Consider the following 24,611-nt stretch of genomic DNA (forward strand, 5'->3'; position numbering starts at 1 on the left):
GGCATGATAAACTGAACACATATATGTCATAAAATTATAGAGTAAAGGCATGTGAAATACAAATTTGGGAGTGGTTACCTTTTCAAGGAAAGAGCAGGAAAGGACTTGATTAGAGGCACAGAGGGGTTCCAAAGACTTAATTTTCTAAGCTGGATTATAGGTACACGGTTATACATTCTATTATTATTCTTTAAACCATACAAATACATTACGTAATACCTCTAGTATGAATGACATTTTCCAATAAAAAGCAAAGAATATTTGATATTTTCATAGAAAAATATTAGGAAAATATAAAATGAACAATCAAAAATTAAAGTTAGTTGGGTAACTTACTAAAAAGAATAAAATTTTTTTGGTTTAAAAGCTATCTTTGCTAACTATAAAATATACAATCAATGTAGAAAAGTAAAAGAAGAAATGAAAAAGACAGAAAATTAACAATCATCCAAACAATCTACCACCAAGAGACCTCCTTTTGGTGACTACACACACACACACACACACACACACACACACACACAGTTTTACAGAATTAAGATCATATTATACATTCTGATCGGCAACCTGTTTTTTTTAATTCAACAATATGTGTTTATTGTCATAAATACATGATAATCAAATTTAATAATTTCATAGTGGTTCATGGTATATATGAGTTAAAATTTACACAGCCAATCATCTACTGCTGGGCATTTAATATATATACAATTTAATATTACAAACAATATTTTCATTAACTTATTTTCAAATACTTCTTCAACACTTGCCCAATTATCTCTTATGCTTCACTCCCACAGCTGGAAATGCTGCGTCATGCTTTTTTCTTCTTCTTTTTCTTTATTTTTTTTTTTTTGCTGGTAAGAGGTAACTGGCTCCTTTCGAAGATTATATATATATATAGATATAGATATAGATATAGATATAGATTATATCTATATTATATATAGATATATATTATATATAATATATAATATATAATTTTAAAAATTATATATTATATCTATAATTTAAAAAAAATGTGAAATGTCCTTCACAGTGTCAGTGAGGGTACAATTTTATATATATAATATATATATATAATATATATCTATCTATATATATATAGAGAGAGAGAGAGAAAGAGAGAGAGAGAGGACACAAATTTATGTTTTAGTACTTTATTTTCTGAGGTTAAATTGTTCCTTCTATGATCGATTGTGCCTTGAAAAAAAGGGGCATGCATAAGAGAGCTCTGCACCGGTCTCAGGAGTGCCAAGTGGCGGAACTTGTTTTTAAAATAAAAAACTTCAGAGAAGGCCCAAATCAAAGGCTGAAATGATAAAACTAAGGATTAGAGGCTAAATGGAGAATATAAACAGATTAAAGGCAGATAGGTGCACTGTCTAAAAACCATAGAAATGAGGACTGCAAATGGGTCCATGTAGGAAGCTGCAGAGAGATGATCAGAGTGATGACAGCAGAAAGAAAGCTGAAGCAAGAATGAAAGCATTTTCCACAGACATCTTGAGAAGCAAAAGAAAGGGAGGCAATGTAACGGGTATAGGAGAACACGTATGAATCGATGACACAAGGTAACCTGATCAGGAAACCAAAGCGCACTGGTCAAAACAAAGAGAAAAAAACTAATAAAAACCTGCATTAAGTAAAAAAATTACTAAATGAGAACATAGAACTTTAGTGTCTGTAGAAATACTTGTTAGTGGGGGGGGGGGAATTATACATATAAAATGGGAGCCCTGGTAAATATGAACAACTGTCAAAGATCTATAATTTGAAAAAAAAAAATGTGAAATGTCCTTCACAGTGTCAGCGAGGGTACAATAGTATGGCTGCTACTCCAGAGGGTCTAATAAGGGCTGCCTGAGTCACAAAACCAAGGAGCGCAGGGAAGAAGAGAGGACATTTAGTTAGTTTAGATCAGGATGTTTAGTTGAGTTTAGATTTAGATCAGACAAGCTATGAATTTCCCACCGAACCACACAAGGATATGAAATGCCAGACAAGAGCTCAGTCTCATGTGAATATTTTCAGCTCCCTAGCTCGGCATAAAAACACCAATAGGGGGAAAGATCGAGATGGAGTTCCAAAGACTCTACCTCTTCAAATAACACACAGACATTTTTCCAATTAAAAAAAAAAAAAAAAACTAAACTAAAAACAAAAGGTCAAAAAAAAAAAAACCCCTCAATTTAAAAAGTAATTATTACGTAGTAAAAGAGAGAAAAGAATAAAATAAAAACGTGTTTTAATTCTAGCTCCTGAATCTCACAACTCATTACATTTTTTAACATATATATTACATATCTATGTCTTCTTTGAATTTATTGTGTAGTATCTGTTTTTACACAAATGGATTTAATCAGAAATCCTACAATGTGTTACTTTTTGTATTTTATTATATCAATGAACATATTTCTATACCATAAGTTATGTGGAATATTCTTTTTCCATATAACTTAAAATGACTACTTGGTGCTTCATTATCTCTCTGCATCACACTTTATTTAGCCAATTTCCTTTTGTTGGACATGGAATATGTTTCAAATATTTCATATTATGAATACTGAACTTCCTTAGGTTAAATCTTTGCGATTATTAATGATCATTTCCTTAGCAAAAAGTCAGGCCTGGGAATTGTTAGATTAAAGGGTAAGAACAATTCAAAAGCTTTTAATATGAATTGCCAAATTGCCCTCCTGAAGGGGTATATCTACTTATGCTGTCATAGCAGCATATGAGAGACCTTTCTGCTAAATCATTATATATTTTTTGAAGGATAAAAGTAAAGTTCCAGAAACCAAATTTCGATATGGGCTTTGGAATTATGTGACCTAGGTTTGAATCTAGGCTGTCCCTCTTACTGGCCGTGAGACCCTGGGCAAGTCACTTAACCTCACTAAACCTCAGTTTCTCTACTGTATTGAGATATACCTAACAAAAAGTTTTGATAGGATTAAACAAAACAAGGCATAAAAATGCTGAGCACATTGCCAGATACATTGTTAACATTAAAGAAACAGTAAATGATATTTCTCAGAATGTTTGTTTACCCTGATATTTCACTATGAAAGCTACCAAGAACAGTACATGGAAGGAGAGCCAAAGAGAAGGCATTCAGGTCATAGGAGATACTGAAGGAAAGTATCAAGACCACCACAAGGCTGGTTCATAAATGTGGGTCAGAAAAAAGCCTCTGAACAAGAAAACCGGTTGAATCTGGAATTATGGACTAGGGGTGGTGTTGGTTTAACAGAGTCGTTACATGAGTCCGTAACCCAAACACAACCAGCACTTTTGCATTAATGGACAGAGAGGAAATGAAAACTCAGCCTTTGGCTAGGAGGCCCAGCGGCTCTGCAGACCCCTTACAAGGAGATAATGGCAAACTTTGGGAAAATTACAAAAGGAAGATTACAAGCCCTGAGTGTGTAAGCTGTTGTAGTAGGTCTATAACACCACCCAAGCAATAACAGAAATAAGGACCTCAAGAGGGAGGAGGAAGGGAGAAAAGGAGGGAGAGAGGAGGAGTGGGAGGGAGGAGGAGTATGGGAGAGGGGAGGAGAGGAGGGAGAAAATAACCAAAGTGTACAGACCAAATGTGTCACACAATATTGGTCCCAATAGATCTCATTAGGGGGAAAGTGGCTCCACAGGGGTATAAACTGGGAACAGACAGGTGAGATCTCTTGGCATATACTTGAATGAAGACAAGGATGTTGAGTGAAAACATGAAGTAAAATAATGGAGATGGAATTTGAGTAAATATGGAAGGGAGGAAGGGGTGTCTGGAAATCCTTAAGAAAAACCAGTTGCCAAGAACAGGGCCTCATGGAAAGTTCTTTCTCATGGTACCGTGGAGCAGCAGGGCAAACACTCAAACACCACCCATGGCCATAATGCAGGGACAGAGATTAAGAAGGGTCAAATCTAGCTGTTTTTTGCCTTCTTGTTTGGCTTGTCAAACAAGTCAAAAAAGCTTGTTTGACTTGATTTCACCAAGATAGGAAGGGACAAGTGGACAGGAAGGGAGAAAAGTGGGAAGGAAGATAAGGGAGGCAACCAGTTCCCACCATGGCTATTCTAAGGGGGCGCCCAGAGATGCCAGAGATGAGGCTTCAAGGAGCTCCATATCCAATTAGGAAGACAAATCCCTTGGCATACAAAAGCAAACACATATAATAAATGGCCAGGTAAGAAAAAAGATGCAGTGCAGTGTCGGCTGTGGGCTGTGGGCAGGCACAGATGGGAAAGCTTCCTGACCTAGAAGGCCTAGATGGGATAGGGGATGAGTGGAGACAGGGGTTCCCGACTGGAAACTTTGCCAGAGCTATGCTGCTGAGGCAGGATTGAGAGAGCACGTAGACTGGAAGACCTGGTGACATGTACCACATGTGAAAGGGACAGGACAGTGAAATGGAAATAGCTTGGGTTTGGGGGTCAAGAGGACTAGTTTCCCCCACTTACTTGGAGTCCTAGGGCCTCAGTTTTCTCACCCCTAAAATGAGGATAACATCCTCCTTTCAGCGTTGTTGAAAAGATGAAGAAATAAATGAATAAAGCACTAACACAGTTACTGGCAGATGGTAAGTGCCTAGAAAGTGATAGATAATTTTACTCTGTTACTCCTAGAAACATAAGCACAGCATAGAAATTAGAGGATAGGACAACAATATAAAAAACAAGATAAAGATTTCAAAACGTGAAAATGTTTACATAAAAAATATAAGGAGTGTTCAAAATCAAAGGGATGGGTTGGCATGGGGAACCTAATGCGCAGTCCATGAGTCAGCATCACCTGGCAGCTTGTGAGAACCACAGATGTTTGACCCTATCCCGGACCTACTTACTGAGAATTTCTGGGGGTGGAGCTCAGCAATCTGCATGTTGATAATATCCCCCAAAGTTTGAAAGTCCTAGGCTGGAGGATTTGGAAACGTTTCTTGGACGAGATTAGCTCCAAATAGATACAGCTGACTCCAGTTAGCATTACCCTCAATTAATATTCTCATCTGTGCATGAGGGTGATTAATTCATAAAGAGAACTTTAGAGATTCTGCCAGGAAAGTACAGAATATTGTCACAAAAAGTGGGATAAAGTTATGTCCCTTCAGTCCTATTTTGCTGCTAATAAAGGTACAAAAACCTTTAGATTTGTAGAGCTTTGAGGATTTTGGAATTGTACACTTATATTGATTCATTTGCCCACAAAAACCGTGTGGTAGATACTCTTGTCATCCCCACCATGCAGATGAGGAAAGTAAGGCACGGAGAGGTTTCCAAGGTTACAGGGCTAATGTTCAGCAAAGCCAGGATTTGAACCCAGGTGGAGAGACTCTAGAATCCAAGCTTTTAGCTGCTAGTCTGTGCTGCTTCACCCCGACCATAATTTATTTAAACACTCCCATACTATCAGACACTCGGGTTGTTTCTAGTGTTTCACTTTCATAAATAAACACTGTGGAAAACATCTTTTGTTATGTCTTTATTTAAAAATTTGTTTAGGTTTGTGTTACGCTTCTTCAGCACTTTAGTTATCATGGCCATATGACAGCACCAAGCATTTTTTCTTAAGTATCGTCTTTCCTTTTGGGGAGGTAGGGCATAAGTCTTAAACCACATTTCTAATAATTTCTATAGGATAGAGTCCCAGAAATTGAATTTCTTGGTCAAAGGCTATAAACGATTTTAAGGCAATTTTTTTTTCCAGATAATTTGTTATGAGGGTAACCATTTTATCTCCATCAGCATGACTTTTAAAGTTTTAATATTCTGGATAAGCAGACTGATATATCATTGTTAAAATACTTCTTTCTTTTATTCGAGTGAAGTTAAAATATATGTTCATCAACCTCATTTGAAAACTGTTACATCCTTTGCCCATTTTTTTGAAACCAAGACCTTATATTTTTTCTATTAAATTTTATGAGCTCTTTAGACATTGAAAATTTTATCCTTTTGGCATATTTGCCGCGATTTTTTAAAGCTTGTATTCCTTTTAATTTGAGTATGACTTTTTATACATACGTATTTTAAATATTTATGTAACTGAATCTGTCAATATTTTCCTTTATGATTCTCTGCTACTTTCATGCTTAGAAAGAACTTCCTTATTCCCATAAAATAGCCTCTGCTTTTTTCCTCATTCCCCAAAATAGAAACTTTCCAAACTTCAACTTTTAATCTGAAGTTACAATTTGACTATATGTATTTACAGTAAGAAGTTCATTTCTTCGGAAAGCTAAATAAGCTATACATGTTCATTTGTGCTGGTGGGGATCCTTTGAGTTCCATGAAACCTGCATAAGATCAAGAGGCAGACATAGTGGTAAGATCACAGGGCTAGGAATAAATGGAGCGAAGAGCACGAAGCAGGTCTGTCATCTTTGTCAAGTCACTCCACCTTTCAGTGCCCTGGTTCCTCATTTGTAAAATGAAGATGGTGGTACCTGTCCTGCCCATGCCCATCTCCCTTTTATATTTCCTGAGATGTTCTGAGGATTGAATGAATTAATGATAGAAAAGTGCTTTGTCAATAAATGACTGCTATATTAGCCTACATATCAAGATTTGTTTTTTCATTCAGCTTCTCTGGTGCACCAAGCACCATGCCAAATTCTGGGGTTTCAACATCGAATAAGACGTATCATCTGTGCTTGATGAGCTTGAACTATGTACATTAGCTCATTTAAGTCTCTTAATAACCAGTGAGGTGGGTAGTATTAGTAACCTCAGTTTATAGATAAAGAAGCTGGGGTACACAGAGGTTAAACAACTTGCCCAAGGTCACGCAACTAGTAAACTGTAGAGCTCGGACATAGGGCCGAGGCATCTAACTTTAAGAGTCCAGACTTCTAACCACTCTACTGTGCTGCCTCTCAAAAGACACGGGTGAAAACTGGCTAATTGTATAGAGCAAACTTATTTGGAATATTTCATTTTTAAGAGGGCAGAAATAGAGGACCACTTGGCCTCCTCACTACCTTTTTCTCCTGATCTCTCAATAGACAAACGCTTTGCACTAAAGGGCTCCCATGGAAAAGGCTTAGGACATAGAGATGAGCAGACCTGGATTCTTACTCGAAAGAGGTCATGATCTGATAGTCTGGTCCGAAGCTGTGGTAGAGAACCTTGGCCTGAGGGTTCCCCTCTCACTGGCTTTCTCAAATCAGCTGCACCCCACCCTTGTCCCTCCCTACCCACTCTTTTCTGCAAGGGCTACCAGACTAGAATAGCACAGCTGGCATCTCTCGGTTCACAGTGCCGACTCAATGCCTAGCATGCAGTTGGAGCTCCACTGATATTTCCTGAATTTCTCTAAAGGCTTTTGTCAAATTATAGAACATTTAGAAAAAATATATGGAGGATATGATAATTCTCAACTTCTTTCAAGAGGAGAAAAACAAAACTTTTTCCTAAGGACAAACAATTAATGGAGGGAACAATTACAATTTCATTGAGCCTGCTTCTTTCTTTCTAAATGAAAACAACAAATAATCAAGAAACATGCTTGTTAGGAACTCCACCAACAAAAAACACTCCATTTTTCTATTTGTTAGCAATTTTCCTTGTGTGTATGTGAAAGACTTGTTGAAAGAAGAGTAGCTAAAATTAGCTTCTTCTCTGCAGGTATCATGTTACCTTTGCCCTCATCATCACTGATAAGCATTCCTTGAGGGTGGAGGAAAACTGGTTTCCACCCTGGCTCTCCGGGAAGGGGGGATAAATTATAAATGAGAAACCCGCAAAAGCCAATTAATTCAGATTACTTACCCTAAAAAATCTTCATTCTTCTTGCTTTTCCAATGTAAGAAAAGACCCCGGGAGACAGCTGAGCTAAAGTATGGTCAGTTAAGCACCCATCCTATGTGAGGCATTGTGATACGTGCTTTCCATATACAGTTCATGAAACCCTCACAAACACCTTTTGAAAAAAAAATTACCTCAATTTTTAGATATCAAAAAAATATCTATCAGTAAAAACTGAGGCTCAGAGGTTAGATATGCTGCCCGAAATGGAAAGTGCTCTTTTATCCAAACTCCAGACTGTTCACGGCGCAGGCAGACTATTTTTCCTCATTTCACATTTTGCCACCTCACTCATTGGCTATGCCTAGTTATAATGTCTGTGCATTTCTGAGACTTTGAGTAATGATAGAGCTGTTCAAGCAACTGAATCCAGCAGGACTACATTCAATCAGCATTTCCCAGTATCCACATTTGGGAGAAATGGGCATAAAGCTCCTGGCAACTTTTCAGCAAACACTATCGTATACATCTGGATTGTTTCCCATCATATGAATACATGCTGTGGTTACCAAGACCACACTGTATTATAAAATAGAGACAACCTAAATCCTCTAATTCTCACTGGCTTTAGTAAAGGCACCTCAGCCAGTGCTTATTGGATTGTGGGAGGGCACTTGAGATAAAAGGAGAAAAATTCAATCAGGGTGGCGTCAGGCAAGAGTCGAACCAAATTTACTAGGCATGAGTGAGGGTTATATGTGCCACTTTATGACAATGGCTAATGGATGAAGTCCAAAGTTCATTTACCTTGAATGAAAAACCTCCTAGAGGTGAGAGAGTTAAAGATAGAACGGTAATTTAATTTGTTATGGATCAGCTAAGCCTTCCCTATCCAGCTTTATGTTATGACAGAAGTTGTCAAGGAGTCTTCTAAGTTAGAAAGACAGAATGCACTTCCCATATCTAACAAGTAACTGAGTTCTATGGAGTCCACCTTACTTACGTCTCAAACCTTTGTTCCTATTTCTCTATGACCACTACCGCACCACCATCATTCATGCCATCTTCACCATCATCCGAATGTTTACAATATCTTTAAGTGGTTTCTCTGCTCCAAACTTATCTCCCTTTGACCCAGCATCCACATGCAGCCAGAATGATTGTGCTCTAATAAAATGCTTAGTCACTCCTCTACTTAAAAACTTCCAGTGGCTCCCTTTGCCAGAAGACAAATAATGAAAATAAAAACCAACCGTAATTGCATGCATAATTTGTGCCGGGCGCTACATGGCTTATCTTAATTCTTGCAGCAATACAATGAGGGAGGTACAACCTTCAGTACCATTACTTATTGAGGGCAAGTTATTTGACTCAGGCTCCACAGCTAGCAAGTGGCAGAGCCATGACTCAAACCTGGGTCTATATGACCTTAGAGTGCATATTTTAACTACCGTGACATCCATGTGATGGCATGCGGGGTCTTTATGGCCTGGCCTGCCCATCACTCCAGCTTTATCTCCTAATGAGCCCCTTTTCATTCCTTATGCTTCAGCTCTTTGAGCCACTAGCGGGTCCTGGACTTTGACATGTTTCATGCTGCTGTTTTTGTTTGTTTGTTTGTTTGTTTGCACATTAATCCCTTCTCTATAATGCCCTTTCCCCTTTGTCTATCTTGTGGAATGTCTTGTCTGTCAAGATTCAGCTCAAGTGTTAACTCCTCCATGAACCTTCTCCCAACTCCTCCTCTCCTTGGTAGAACTGACCACTCCCTTCCCTGTGCATCACTGTACCCTAATTATGCTTCCATTATAGCAACCACAATACTTTTCTACCCTTCTGTGGATGAATACGACTATCCCGCTCTGAGATGTCTATGAATTCCTGTGTTGGGACATTTTATCCGTAGTACTAGCACAGTTCTCAGCATATAGAAGGTTCACTGTAAATATCGTTGAATGAATAAAAAGATTTATTTGCCTATGAAATATGTTGCTTAGTCAGAGCACCCCATGCCACTTCATTGTGAGGTTTATATTATTTTTACTTACAGCATCAGTACAATGAGTAATTTTTTTTTCTTTCTTTACTTAAGGACTATACTTGAAACTCTGAAGAGGTATGCGTAGTTTTAGGTCTACTGCCCTACCTGTTTTCACCTGGGTAAATATTCAGTGAAAACAATGAGTTGTCACCATACAAACCAAATTTGGTATGGCAGTTACAGATATACCTACCTTAGTAATGAGAATATGGATGATTCACATTTGAACCACAATGAACATCCTTTATTGAGCACAATAAAACAAACTGATAAGAATAAAATTAACGTAAACATTTAATTTAAAAGCAAGAACGACAACAATAGAAAACCGTGACCAACTCAAGACAGCACAAGTGATGCTGTGATAACAAAGCCTCTTTTCCCCAAATTCTGGAAATGCTAAGTCTGCATGTGTATATGGGCTATGCGGCAAACACCACAGGCAGCCAAAGTTCTTGATTACTAGCAGCCACAAGGAATTCCTAACCTATATATTCTGGTTCCACCTCAAAATCATACATACCTTCAAAATTCCCACCTATCCTTGACTACCAACTCAAGGAAAACCTCTGAGAAAGCCTTCCTTGGTCTTGTAGTGCAGCGTGTACACGGCCTTAAAGAAAGTCATTTCTCTCCTTTCGAGAGCTATCTGATTTGTAATTACATATTCCATACTTAGTTATTCTATGAACGGTTGTCTCCCCAAAGCATCTGCAAGCTCTAGGAGATCAGGGACCTGGCCTGGTTCTAGTCACCATTTTTTTTTTCCTCAGCAACCATCATATAGCACATAGGCACTCTATAAACATTTCAAATGAATGAATGAGGAATGATTTCTTCACCTCTAACTCATTTCCCTATTCTCTTAAGAATTATGCCTGATTCCTTACCAGAATCAAGCTGATACTCAATCCATTCCTAATTATTTCCCTACTCTACCACAAAGATCAGTCCTTATTTTCGAATCATCTCGCTTCCCACTTCTGCACCCCCCCATTCGGAAAGGCTTCTTAGAAGTGGCAGCTTCTAGCCAACCTGAATATTCTGACATTTGTGAGATGTAGGTCAAGGTCATGCAACATGAAAAAAATAACAAAATAACAAAATAAAGAAAAATACAGTGACTTGGAATAGGTTATTTTAAATACTCTACATAGCTCCTAAGAAATGTATTAATTCAGTAAAAATAATTTAAGCCACTTCTATTTTATCATATAAATAAAAATGAGTTTATTTGCTGATTTTTTCCACTTCTCAATATGTGTGGCCTTGCACAGAAAAAGCCTTGGAAAGAGTTGATTGTGCTGCTTGTTGGCAAGAAGTAAGCCACATACGTGGTCTCTTGCAAAATTATTCGGAGGTTGTTCCTGAATGACAAGGCCCTATGCCCCAGATTCTTCCCTTCTCTGTGGTCTTGGCCTGCTCACCTTTCCTACTTCCTTGTTCCCCTCTAACTCCTTCCTCTACATCTTTCCCTCCCCTGCTCACCAACCACAAAGCTATGTCTCTGAGCCCCTTCACAAGTGTAAAGCCTCCAACCGCTGAGTTCTTACAGAGAAAAAATCCTATGCCTACCTCTCTGGGGCCCTGGGGAGGGGAGGAGGGCAATAGAAAGGTGGAACTGGTGAAGTTCTGTTCTCAGGAATCCAGGAATCCGAACTAGTGAGGTGTTAATTTCTGGATATCTAGAGCATTTTAGGAAATATCTTTCATTAATTCCCCCTCAGTACCAGATTTTACTTAAATTGCATTTGTAAAGTCCGGTTTAAGGGAAAGAACAGCTAGTTCAGAGCCTTTCAAAAACTCTTCCCCAACGCGACTTTCTTAGAATTGCTGGGAAAGTGAAGGAAAGTAAATGAAATGTCCTCTCCACAGCGGCTCCCTACCCCAAGGGCCACCGCCGTGAAAGGCTTTGAAGACAGCAACGGTGGTGCCAGCGGATAACACTGGAGATTAAGGGGTGCAGGCAGTGGCAGTGACGTCATTTTTCTGTCGGTACTTTCATTAGGCAGAAGGTGGGATACAGAATGAAAAGTAGGGGACAGAAGGAGAAGAGTGGGAATCGATATTGGTAGAAAAACAAAGGAGGTATGAATAGACACAAATGCTAGTGTAGGTATCTCTAGAAGATGAACTTTTGTATTATTTGATTTCTTAAAACCATGAGCATGTATTATCTATTGAAATTAATTTTAAAGTAACAATAATAAAAGATTCCATCTGATATTTATTTTTTTCTTGCCAAGAAATATAGCAGCTCTGGAACTGACACCTTATTTTCGTGCTACCGAGACAAAGTCCCCAAAGCAGCTGGAGGCTTAGGTCAAGGGTCCTCCAAGAGGATGGGTGCTGACGTTGTGGCCCTTCCTACCGTGTGCGCACACGCTAGAAAACTGCCTGCTCCCTCGTTATCATACATGGAATGGGTGGTCTTTATGACGGTGCTGCAGACAGAAACAAGGCGCTGGCTCAAGACACTATCCACAGCCCACGTCTTGGTGCGCACTCGGGTTCTTCCGCGAGGGCGACCCACTCACTGTCCCTTCTGGGGGTAACTGAGCCATCTGGTCCTGTGCCCGGGAAGCCTTTGGTCGTATAACTTGCCCTACGCCTCGAACTCAGTGTTCCCAGGGCTGAGCTGCTCAGGCTCGCGCCCCTCGTTTGGCCACCGAGCCCGCAGCCCCCAGACCCGCCGCTGCCCCTCCCGCATTGTGGCACTTTCTGCCCTCCCTCCTTGCGGTCCTTAGTCCTACCTGTCGCCGCTGCTTGGGCTCCCTCATTAGGGGCCACGCCGGCCGGTCGGCTGTGGGGCTCCACGAGAATGGGCTCGCAGCTGAGCTAGGACGGCGCGCGGGCCCGGCTCGGGATGCCAGGGTCACCGTCTCCGAGAGGCGCCCGCTCTCAGGTTCGGCCACAGCAGCCCCCGCAGACCCTTGGGCGGCTGCCGCTGCCCCGACCTCGGAGCTCCGCCCCCCTCCGCTCCCCGCCCGCCTGCCCCTTCGGGGTCCGCGACTGCTAAGTGCAGCTCCCCTCGGAGCCTACTCGCGGGAGGCTATCTAACCCTGCACCCCGGGCAGCTCAGGGCGCATCTTCCCTCCCCTGAGGGCCACGCGTCGGGTCTGGTCCCTGGTCCTCTCTCGTTCTCTCCGCTGCTACGCCAGGAGTTCGCGGAACCGGGATCCTGCACCTGCGGTCGAAAACAACTCTTTCTCCTCTTCCTTGGAGATGTAAAAGCTTACGACGTTGGGGGCTTACGACTCCGCCAACGTTTTCTGTGCTAAGAGTGGGATTTTTTTTTTTTTTCTGATAGAAGGCCAGAGAGTCACAGTAAAATAAATATAAAGCCCATGCCAAAACTCTTACTCATTTCCTAAGACTCAGGTCAAGCGCTGCATACGACGCTGCGAGACCTCGGCGTTGGCAAACAGCATCTTCCTCCACTCTCTTCTTCGGTCAAAAGCAGGCACCTGGGGTGCGTCGTTGCTTCTACCAGACCTGACCATGAGTTCCTGAAGACCGAGACCCGGCCTGCCTGCTTGCTCATCCCTGTCCCTAGCCCCTGGCATGGTGCCCGCCACCTATCAGACGCTCGAATATTTTATGAATAAGTGGAAAATCAATTTCTTCTGCAGAATACCAGATTTTCTTTCTTTCTCTTTCTTTCTTTCTTTCTTTTCTTTCTTTCTTTCTCTTTCTTTCTTTCTTTTCTTTCTTTCTTTCTTTCTTTCTTTCTTTCTTTCTTCTTTCTTTCTTTCTTTCTTTCTTTCTTTCTTTCTTTCTTTCTTTCTTTTTTTTTGCTCTCAAATGCCACATACTCCTTTCGGTAAGCAATTTGTTAATTTCTATAAAGAGCCACAAATCCCCTTTGATATAGTAATTCCATTCTTGGGAAAATTTCTAGAATAAAATAATACTCATGCAGATGTTTGTAACAGGAGCATTTATTACAGAAAGTAATTTTTAAAAACCACAAAAAGCAAACAAACAAAGCATACTGTAGACAATAGGAAATGGGTTAAATGAATTATGGTACGGTAACTTAAAGAGATAATTTACAACCGTTAAAACGATAAAATTGAGACAAGAGTGTCTCATAATGTTTTTGGAACAAGGAGGGAGTATTTATTTATAAAACAAAAACAACAATAAAAAAGAAAATATGAAGCAACATAATAAAATAGATGTAGTGTTCACAGAATAGCCAAAAAAGTTAAAAAAAATATATATATATATATTGCATAGTTACTATTCTTAACAACTTCGAATAAAAATGTAGATTTCTTCTCTGTAAATGGGGGGTTACACCTACCTTGAGGGGTTCTTGGATTATTAAATGAGATATTAGAGAAAAATGCCTGGTATATAGTGGATACTCAGCAAAAAGTTGCCATTGTCTTGCTTCAAAGGAATGCAGACTCACATTTAGAGTCTCAAATACATCTTCATCATAGCCCAGTTCTGCCGGTTTGACTTACGTCCCCTCAAATGGAGGGTAGATGGAATTGAACACATGTTCAAGCACCAGGTTAAAGTGAAGGGAAGAATCTAATTAATAAGAATAAATGTCAAGCCCTCCCTCAGGCCCAAATGTTCAGCTACACAAGTTCACATTGGGAGACTTGATGCAGTAGCAGTATATCAAAATAACTTAGAGATTTCTGTTGGCTACAAGCATAGCCTGGTCGGTACCCAAAGGCTGAATTCATTCAACCTTAAAGCTGAATGATGCTGGAGTCTTAGGCTGAATTTATACTTTTCAATGTTCAGCTTACAACGTGAGAATAATGTTCAATGTCTTTAAGAAAACATCATTCTGTGTGGAGAAAAGGGAATCCTCATAAATGGTTGGTGAGATGGCAAATTGGTATAGCCATTATGGAAAACAGTCTGGAGGTTACTCAAAAGTTAAAAATGAATCAGCAATTGCACTTCTGGGTATTTATCCAAAAACAAACAAACAAACAAATAAAACAATACAACAACTACGACAAAAAAAAACAAACAAAAACTAATTTGTGAAGATCTATGCATCCCTATGTTCATGACAGCGCTATTCATAATAGTCAGGATGTAGAAGCAACCTAAATGCCCATCAACAGACAATTCGATAAAAAAGTTATGATTTTTATATACGATGGAATATGCTGTGAAAAAATGAAATCCTACCATTTGCAACAACACGGATGGACCTAGAGGTTATTATGCTGAGCAAAATAAGTCAGAGAAAGGTAAATACCATATGATTTCACTTATATGCAGGATCTCAGGAACAAAAAGAACAAACTAATTGAAAACAGACTCACAAATATAGAGGACGATCTGGTGATGGCCAGAGGGGAAGAGAGTTGGGGGGCTGAGAGAATGGCACAAAGGGTTAAAGAAGTACAAATTAGTAGTTGATAAATGGTTACATGGATAGGGAGCATGGCATAAGGAATACAGTCAACAGTAAGACAATGGCTATGTGTAGAGCCAGAGGGGTGATAGAATAATTGAGGGATCGTTTCATAAATTGTATAAATGTCTAACCAATGTACTGTATACTTGAAACTAATAATGAAATAAAATAAAATGCTAAAAAAGAAAAGAAAAGAAGAAAACGTCACTCCGAAGATCTATCGTTACTCCCATTTTAAAGATGAAGAAACTGAAGCTTACAGAGGTTAAGGTGTATAGGATCAGGCAGCTAAGAGGTGGCAGAAGCATGACCTGAATCAGATCAACTTGACTACAGTCAAGGTGCTTGAATACTTCACCAGTGTGTCCCAGTGTGTGCATCTCCCACTAGAGGCAAAGTACACAGACAGGTTAAGTAACAGTGGACCACTGTTGAAAAACTATGCTCTTTTCAGTTCTCTTGAGCCTATGGATTATGTCAAGGAAGAAGTCTCATTTTTGTGGTACTTTGTGTCTACACCTCTCAACACCTGCTAATCTCTTGTTTGCACAAAGAGAGCCAGCCTCAGGCTCAGCACCTTTGCTAGGCAATACTTCCTAAGTAGAATTTAATATCATTACTTTCTCTTCTTTCTGATATTATTCCTTATCAGTTAATTTCTAACCGATATAGATTTTCCAGTTACAAAGTGATGTGGTTTCCATTTAAGGTAAACTTACTTTCGTATGAAAACCGGGTAATGTGAAAGAAAGCTATTAAAGAACTAATAGGACCAGGGATATTTGGGTATGATAAAAATGGCAAAATAGTGAAGGTGGTACACAGATGCCTGGCATTTGGGAAATATGGCCCCACACTCCATCATGTCCAGTGGATGCAAGGTACGGTGAGGCAATTTCCATTCACACTGAAAGTGAACTTTCTGGCAATAATCGGTGCTGTTTAGGAAGATGCAAAGGGGCTGCCTTAGGGGTGTTAACTACATTACCTTCACTCCAGGTGTTGACTCCAGAGATTAAGTGACTGTGAATGATGAATGATGTCGTGCTAGGTCAAACACCGCTAGGGCAAAAGTTTTAAAGTTCCTACCAATCAGGAGAGTCTTAGATTCTTGACAGCTGAGCTTCTCAGGGACCTGACCATGGGAGAGACTATATTTTGGGCTAAGTTAACTCCCTTCAAGGACAAACAACAAAAAGTTCCAAGTGAGCTTTGAGCAATAGCAGCATTTCTGTGACAACTGCATAATTTATGGAGCACTAGCAGATTACTCCAAGGTAATTGCTTTGAAAAAAGAAAACATTGGGGGATTTCAAAATGTTAGGGTGTTTGTTTAAAATTCAAGTATATACTTCGCAACTATTCTTTCTTTGGTGTAGTTTCTACTTATAACCATCCCAAAGGGCCAAGAGGATAGGGCAGCTTCTTCTTCCTTCCACACATCAGCGTTTCTCACCCCCAGGCTTCACAATGTATGGTGTGGCTGCTTATCTCAAGGCAGCTGCCCCTGCTGTTCGTTTTAACCCATTTTGACCAGTATAAAAACTCATGTATAGTAAAAAAAAAAAAAAAAAAAAAAAGGTATGCAGAAGTTAAAAAGTTACTTTGGTGTAGGTAATTTACTTTGCAACCATTTAGCCTAAAAATTTATGATGTACAGAACCATGTTCTGACTGCCTTAAAGTTCCAGAATATTTGGCACACGAGTTATCTTAGAGGTCACCTGGGCCCACCATCTCCAAGGGCAGAAATCCTCTTAGAGGGTTATTTGGTGGGTAAGCAAGAGAGAGAAGAGCCCTCTGAAGGAATAATTGCCTTACTGGAATAACTGCATTAACGGAAAGCTCATTAAATTGTCAGATGGCAATTTGGGTTAGAAAGTCCTTTCCTGAGGCATCCCTGATGCCTCTTTCCCTCACACTTCATATCCAACCCACTTGCAAATCTGGCTGGTTCTAATTTCCAAGTACACCCAGAATCAATCTCTTTCCCTCAACACCCACCACTAGTAATTTCATCTAAGCCAGCATCATCTTTCTCTTAGAACATCTCCTATTCCTGTGTCCACCTTTGCCTCTCTGCAGTCTATCCTTCCCACAGCAACTGGAACGATACATTTAAAACAACTTGAATTAGGAAATTTCTCTGCTCAAAACCCTTCCTGTAATGGCTTTCTATCTCACTCAGAATAAAATCCAGTAAAATCATGGCCCATAAAGGCCAGCATTATCTGGTCCCTGGCTATTTCTCTAATATTGTCTCCTACAATCTGTCTTGGCTCCACACACACCGGTTTCCTTGCTGGTCTTTGAATGTGCCCAACAGATCCTGCCTTAGAGTTTTTGCATTTACTTTTCTCAGTCCGGAACACTCTTTCCTTTCACTTATTTTGTTCTCTGTTCAAGTGTTATCTTTTCGAAGAAACATTCCTCTAGGATGTCTATCCACTAATAGCATAGCTCCTCTTTATCCTGCTTTACTATTTTTAGGGTGTTATAGACTTTACCGATAGCTTGAGAGCAATAAATTAGGGGAGTTGCTAATGGAGTCAAAGAGAGGTTAGAGCAAATCATGGCAGAGAAAACAACTTAAAAATGCATTTTAAATATTCTACTTTTAAAAACACTTAGGGAATCTAGCTACTATGAATTTTTCATTGACTATCTTTCTTCCTGGGCTCCCAGTCTCCTATTTCATTACTGTAGGATTTTCTCGTACTCTCAGCTGTAGCTCATGTCATTTTTTTACTCTAACCCCTCTCAGGATACTTTAAAAAAACTCAAAATTTTTTTCTTGTTTTCGTTTTAATTAACTAAATTTATTGAAGTATAACATATATTTAGAAATATGTACAATCTGACCAGTACCATACCCTTCTCTATTCCATAAAACCCCCAGAGAGTAATCACTATCCTGACTTACAATACCATAAATTATTTATATTTATACGATTGAATCATTCAGTAAATATTCCTTCATGTCTAGCTTTTTTCATTCAACAAGTTGTGAGATTCAACCATATCATGCAGTAGTTTTTTCCATTTTATTGCTGCATATTAGTCTGTCATATGACTATATTACAATTTATCTATCCATTTTACTATTGACTGGGCATTTGAGTTGCTTCCAGTTTTGAGCTATTATAAATAATGTTGCCATGAACATTCTTGTATGTGTTTCTTGGTGTAAATGTGCTTGCATTTCTGTTGGGTAATATGTAGAAGTAAAATTACTGGGTTAAAAGGTATACATATGTTTAGCACTAGAAGATACTGTCAAAGAATTTTCAAAGTGGTCGTACCAATTTATATTTCCACAAGTAGTCAATGAGAGTTCTTATTTATTCATCTCCTTACAAACATCGGCATTGGTATTATTATATTACAAAATATAAACTTTATGAAAATAGAGATTTTGTTCATTTTGATTACTGCTATATCTTCAGTCCCCAAAATAGTTCTGGCACTTAATAGGCATCATAAATATTGTTGAACTGAATCAACTTATATTGAGCCAAAGTCTTGCAACTCATAATTCCTTCCTCTAGAACAATACATAAGTCTCTTTGTATATGATGGCTTTTTACTTATCCCCCAGCAATGTTCTTTTCTCAAAGCCAAGTGCTTCAGTTCGTTTAGCAGCTTCACATAAGGCAGGTTTTAGAGACTCTCTCATCATATTGTCTGCTTCTCTTAGTGTGTGCTTTGGTTCATTAATGTTCCCTTTCAATCTGTGCTCCCAGAACTGATTTGACAAATGCATATGGTAAATTTAGGTTATTTCTTGCCTGAGTTGCTCATTTTTATTTGCTGTGTCACAATATTGATATACAGTGAAATTGTTGTCAAATGAATTCTCCCCAGCCTGTATTTTAGAAATGAAGTTTAATTATTTTACCATAGATGCAGAACTTTTGCCAAAGATGGTGCACCCTGAAGTTAACAAAACTTAAGCTTCAAGGTCCTTCATTTACATGGCCCCCGTGAATGCAGAGAGATTTTAGGAGTTGAATAAAGGGAACTAACTCCATGGCTGTGGTGATTTATTATGCTAATAAATATTCACTTTTGTACTTTATTTTTTATATTCATAATTTTGCATTTTACAAATTATTATTAAAAAGGGCCTTCCAAATTCTGTAGGCTTCAAACCTCACAAAACCTGAATCTGTTCCTGCTAAATTTTAACACAAAGTTCTAGTTAATTGAGATCATGTTGAGCGTTGATCCAGTCTTCAATAATATTATTACACACTTGCACACCTAGAAAATTTAATAAGCAGGTCCTCTTTTATGTTATCTAAGTAACTTAAAACCTACAAACCTAGGCAGGGCTAAAGCCTAGGCCCTGTAGCTCTTCATTCATTTATATGTTGGGATAAATACCAATCCCTTTATCAACCCTCTTTAGATATATTTGGTCAAAACTGTTGACCATATTATCATCTAGTTCTCATTAAACCATCTAACCACAATTATTAGCATGAAAGATGGGCTGAACTCAAGGAATCTAATACCCTCTTCATTATGTGATCAATAATTTTGCAAAAAAAGAAATGCCATTAGTTAAACTTATATTAGTGAATTCAATATGGCTCTTGATTCTAAATGCTACAAAAATTTATTTAATTTTTTTTGGGGGGGGAATTTTGCCTGGAATCAACACGCACCCTATTTGTCACTTGTGTCAAGAATCCATTTGTTGTCTCTTATTTGAAAATAAGGCAGAAATTGGCAGAATGAATCGAAAACATGATTCAACTATATACTATGACAAGAGACATACTTGAGATTCAAAGACACACAAAAGTTTAAAATAAAAGTATGGAAAAGATATATCATTCAAACAGTATCCAAAAGGTAACTGGAAGAGTTGTACTAATATTAAACAAAATATATTTTAAGACAAAAATTATTACCAGAGACAAGGAAGGTCATTTTTTAGTGATAAAAGAGTCAATTCATCAGAAATATATAGCAATCATAAACTTATATGTATATAACAACAGAGAAGCAAGATACATGAACTAAAAACTGAAAGAATTGAACGGCAGAACCGACATTTTAACAATAACAGTAGAGACTTCAATACCCCACTTTCATCAATGGATAGTACAACTAGGTAGAAAATCAGTAAGGAAATAGAAGACTTGAATAACAGTATAAACTCTTTAGACTCGAATAGACATATATAAAACACTCCACTCACGAAGAGCAGAATACACATTCTTCTCAAGTACACATGAAACATTCTTCGGGATAAACTATGCTATAGACTGAATGTTTGTGTCTCCCTGAAAAGTGTATGTTGAAACCTAATTCCCACTGTGATAGGATTTTCAAGCGGGGCTTTTGGGAGGTGATTATGTCATGAGGGTGGACCCGTCGTGAATGGAATTAATGATTTTATAAAAGAGGCCAAGAGAGCTCCGTTACCTCCTTCCCCTATGTGAGGACATAGCAAAAGGATAATTGTCTCTGAACCAGGAAGTGAGCCCTACTAGACACTGAATCTGCCAGTGTCTTGATCTTAGACTTCCTAACCTGAGGAACTATGAAAAATAAATTTATAAGCCATTCAATTTATGGCATTTTGTTATAGTAGCCTGAAAAGACTAAGACAGACCACTTTTAGGCCATAAAACAAGCTTTGATTAATTTAAAAAGAATAAAATCATACAAAGTGTATTTTCTGACCACAATGGAATAGAATTAGAAATCAATCACATAAAGAAATTTTGGAAATCACAAATATGTGGAAATTAAACAATATGCTCCTATGTAATCAATATGTCAAAGAAGAAATTATAAGGTAGATTAAAAAATTCTTTGAGGTGAATAAAAAAGAACATACCAAAACCAATAGTATGCAGATAAAGCAGTGCTTAGAGGCAAGTCTATAGAGACAGAACGTAGGTTAGTTGTGGTCAGGGGTAAGGGAGAGGAAAGGAATGGGGAGTGACTGTTAATGGGTATGGAGTTTCTATCTGGAGTGATAAAAATCTTCTGAAATTAGGTTGCGGTGATCGATGCACAACTCTATTAAGATACTAAATACCACTAAATTATACTCTTTAAAAGGATGAACTTTCTCAGACGTAAGAAGAGATGAAATGCTGCCATTTGCAACAACATGGATGGACCTCGAGATAATCATGCTAAGTGAAATAAGCCAGACAGAAAAAGTTGAAAATCACATGATATCACTCATGAGTGGATATAAACCTAAAAGCAAAAAATGAACAGAACAGAGATTCATGGACATGGACTGTAGACTAGTGGTTACCAGAAGGTGCAGGGGTGGGGGGCGGTGATGGGGGAAGTAGATGGGGTAAAAGGGGTCAAATATGTGGTGACGGAAAGAAATCTAACTATGGGAGGAGAACACAAAATGTAAATATAAATATGCCTTACTCTTAAAATGTACAGCTGAAACTTACCAGATTTTATTAACCGATGTCACCATAAAAAAATAACCTAATTAATTAAAAAGAAAAAAATTAAAAAATAAAAGGATAAACTTTATGGTATGTAAATTATATTTCAATAAAGCTGTTATTAAATAACTCAATCAAGACAAAATAAAATATTTTAAGATCTTAATAAAAATAGAAAAAATAGAATGTAGTTCGAATAAATAAATGGAGAGTAATGATATTTTATACACAGAAAGATTTAATATTATTACCAAGGAATTATTTAGCTTCAAATTAATGTATAAATTCAATGTATTCTCAATGAAAAATTATTTGCTTTAAAAAATAATTCTCTTCAAGATGATTCTAAAGTTCACGTACAATAGTAAACATACACACAGAGTAAATATACAAGAATAACCAATAAATTTTTAAAATAGGAAAAATATCAAGGAGTGACTTGCTCTAGCAGAACAAAAGCTATTATAAAGTTAATAATTAGAGACAGCAAAACCAGATCCAAGAAGATTTAGTTTGTGATAAATAAACAATTACTAATAGTTTTTGGAAAAATAAAGTAAAATCACACTTCATAACATATACAAAACTAAATTCTGTATAGAATAAATAGATTTAAAAATACAAAATAATTAGAATAAAACTTTCGAGAATATATTTATAATCTCGGAATGGGTAAGATCTTTTTAAGTTATATAAAAAACTATTATCAAAAGGGAAAGGTGGATCTGACGATACACAAATTAAAATATTCTGTACAATAAAAAGCATTTAAAAGAAAGAAGACAGGGAAAATGTTTTCAGTAGATATAATAGGCGATATAATTTGATAATACTTAGAGGGCTTCTACAAATAATCAAGTAAAATATGAACAATCTAATAGAATAATGGGCTAGGTATGTGAATAGGTAATTCAGAAATGAAAAAAATACAAGTAACTAATAATATGAAAAGATGGTTAGCCTTTGTAGCAGTTGTGGAAATGTAAACTAAAATAATAAGATATTCTGACCATCACATTGACCAAAAACTAGTTATTTTAAGTTTTATATAATCCAGAGTTGCAGACAATGTGGAGGCATGAGTATTTTCATACACAATTGATGTGAGTTTAAATGGCATAGCATAATTGGGAGGCAATTTGGCATTATTCACTAGTATCTAAGAATATAGCCTCTAAAAATACCTGTTGGTCTTAATATCTCCCTCCAGAAAATAAGTAAGACTTAATAGACAGCTTCCCTTGTGCAGAGAAACTGGGATTCCTATCAGTGCTGATAGAAGTAAAACCTTCTTTACCAATATTTATCAAAGGTTTAAAAATTTCATACCCTCCGACTCAGTAAATTCCAATACTGGTAATTTATCATGAGGAAATTATCCTATGATAAAAGCTTTCTACATAAAGATATTCATAGCATTGGCAGCCTTAATAGATAAAATTTTGGATTTATTTAAAAGTTCAAAATAAAGATATATTAAATAACACATGGCAAATCTGCTCAATAGATTATTATGATGCCATTTGAAAATAATATGTACAAAAATGTATTATTAACATAGAAAGTGCTTCTGAGGTTATATTTTGCAAGAAAGTCAGGGTAGTAGATGAATAAGAATTATCACAGATGTGTTAAACAAATAAATGTCCACCCCTTGCAAAGCCTCTTTCCACATAACAGCCCAACATCCCCTACCTGCACCTGCCTGTTTTCTTATTCCCATCCCCATGCTCTGCAGGATGGGTTTCTGTTGTGTCTGCCTCTCTCTGAGTTTGTCCACACTGCGGCCTGCCTCTCTACTGTTTCCTGGCTTTTACCATATCTTTCAGCATCTGCAGCTGTGGTCCTCTCTTCCCCTTCTTACTTCATTCTCCAAAGCTTCAGGAATACAAGGCGATTGTCTATAATAGACACTGAGGGGTTAGACATAACAGAGAGGGATTTGAAAAAAGCCCTGAAAAGAACAATTAAAATGAATGTACATTACTGTTACTGGAACTAATTCTCTTCCCTCAGTGGTATTCTAGTGCCAACTGTTAAAATAGTAATGTGTTTTTTCTCGCCTTCTGAAGAAAAAATATTCATCTTTGAACTGAGGAAATATATGGTAGCTTTAATCACACATGAATACTGTGGTTGGTGCAGTGAGTCAAGAGCTCTGTATTCTGAGGTTGGGCCTGAGTAGTGCTGCTGTGCGCAGCGGCCCAGGTAAGGCCACAAGTCAGCCATCTTAGGTGAACATTAACAGTCCGTGATTAAATAGGGTTATATCTGAGCCCTCTTCCACAGGCAAGAGAGGAAATTAAATTCTCCAGCCTCAGAATAGGGACAGCCTGTGCTGTTCCTGAACCATATTAGACAAAATAAAACAAAATTGTGCTTTCCTGCAGATGGTGTTGCTCTCATCTCCATGTACTGGAAGAAAGATGACTCACGTGGCTCCGTGCCCTGGTCAGCCATGTCCACGGGCTGCCTCGGGTAGTCAAGGAAGAGCAGAAAATGACCCTGAGCTGCTCACTGCAGCTTACTGCTGGACAGGAAAGCAGCCAGGATCTTCAGGATGTTTAAAGGGGGCTGCAATCTTATTAGCTCCTGTTAATAAGCATAACTTCCTTATTTATCAGGATAATGCGGTCTGGGATTAGAGAGGGAAACTAGTCTTTAGCTTTCAGGAAATAAGCTTTTTTTTTTTTTTTTTTCCTGTCTTACCCCACACCTGTGAATCCAAGATTAACCATTTTACTGTCACAGTATTGATTTCAGTTGTGATGTACTAAGTTCATATCTCATTAATTCTGTCTCAATTCTTGATTTTAAAATTGCTGCCAGCTGATTACTAAGAAAACCATAACTATAAATATCAAACTCTCTTTCTAAATAATGGCTCAGGCTCTTTTGAGAAGAAAAATTTTGGCCTTACTTTTCTTTGTGGTAGAAGCAAATCTCAAATTTTAGATGATTTAATTGATTGGGTCCATCAAATTTTC

The 24,611-nt window shown here is 37.9% G+C and overlaps 1 protein-coding gene across 2 annotated transcripts in view; it reads right to left on the bottom strand.

The window, feature by feature from the left end:
• Window positions 1-12,716, bottom strand: part of CASR (calcium sensing receptor) — a 67,086-nt gene extending 54,370 nt beyond the window's left edge. For both annotated transcript variants that reach the window (XM_016120050.2, XM_016120059.2), the window contains exon 1: window positions 12,544-12,716. The gene's annotated coding sequence lies outside the window, so the exon portion shown is untranslated. The remainder of the gene's footprint in view (window positions 1-12,543) is intronic.
• Between the last annotated feature and the right edge of the window lie 11,895 nt (window positions 12,717-24,611).

The sequence above is a fragment of the Rousettus aegyptiacus genome, unplaced genomic scaffold (genome assembly GCF_014176215.1).
Source record: "Rousettus aegyptiacus isolate mRouAeg1 unplaced genomic scaffold, mRouAeg1.p scaffold_m13_p_4, whole genome shotgun sequence".
Lineage (NCBI taxonomy): Eukaryota > Metazoa > Chordata > Mammalia > Chiroptera > Pteropodidae > Rousettus > Rousettus aegyptiacus.